General features: G+C 42.6%; 1 non-coding gene across 1 annotated transcript; it reads left to right on the forward strand.

The window, feature by feature from the left end:
* Nucleotides 1–922: 922 nt before the first annotated feature.
* On the forward strand, nucleotides 923–1,080 carry TGME49_460230 (the record flags this gene model as incomplete). The annotated part of the gene is made up of 1 exon (XR_001974367.1): nucleotides 923–1,080. It is a non-coding gene; the product is annotated as an 18S ribosomal RNA (ribosomal RNA).

The following is a 1,080-nucleotide window of genomic DNA, read 5'->3' on the forward strand; positions in this document are numbered from 1 at the left end:
AAAACAGACGGTTGCTCAGCGGTGCTATAGGATTGTCGTGTGGTTGTGGTGCGCGTCACGAACAAGTGGTGTTGCGCCGGGTTGGCTGCACAGAAGTAATATCGTGCGCCAGATGACTGATCAGTGCACGATATAACAGACATTTGACTACGTGAGGTTATGAATTTGTTTTACCTCTACGCGAGAAAAACAAAATCAAATCTCACCGCTTGTTTTCCCATCGCTGGCTTGTTGTTTTTCGGCAAGCCAATTGGGGAGACCCCGTAAACGTGCTAAACCTTTGATTGGTTATGGCAGCGGGGTCAAGGAACGGGGCATTGTCTCCGTCGGTAAATCAAGGTGTTGTATGGTTATGACCTTCAAAAAAAGTTGAAGAAGATCTCTTGTTCTCCTTCGGGGGTTTTGAGAGATTTGGAATTTGTTTAAGTGTGCGACTGTTTGAAAACGCAACAAATTTTTGTTGTTTTTTTAAAGAGCGCACAAGGTTCGGGATTCGTCCACTTCGAAGTATCACGAAGAGCTTTTCAATTTGTTTATAAATAAACAGATTGAAATGCTGTTAAGTGCATACTGTAATAAGAGGTGGATGGGTTGATACCCCGAATGTGTCCAAGGTGGACAAGCTTTGTTGATTTGTAGCATCAACGACCATGATTCCTGATGAATCGATTCAGGATGAAGGCGTTGTTGTTTCAAATAGCTCAAGAGTATCATCAGAAACTGGTGTTGCTGTTAAGGCTCACCAGGCGACCAAAAAACGTCGCGTTTTGATGTAGAACCTTGAGTGAGGCAGGCTTACACTTCTGTTTATGCCATAAAACACGAAAGAGGCCGGAAAATAGACGGTTGATTGAGTGTTTTTTTGGTGTTTTCGAGGTGGTCTGTCTCAGGAACATATTAACCTGGTTGATCCTGCCAGTAGTCATATGCTTGTCTTAAAGATTAAGCCATGCATGTCTAAGTATAAGCTTTTATACGGCTAAACTGCGAATGGCTCATTAAAACAGTTATAGTTTATTTGATGGTCTTTACTACATGGGATACCGTGGTAATTCTATGGCTAATACATGCGCACATGCC

The sequence above is a fragment of the Toxoplasma gondii genome, assembly GCF_000006565.2.
Source record: "Toxoplasma gondii ME49 unplaced genomic scaffold asmbl.842, whole genome shotgun sequence".
In the NCBI taxonomy this organism is placed as follows: domain Eukaryota; phylum Apicomplexa; class Conoidasida; order Eucoccidiorida; family Sarcocystidae; genus Toxoplasma; species Toxoplasma gondii.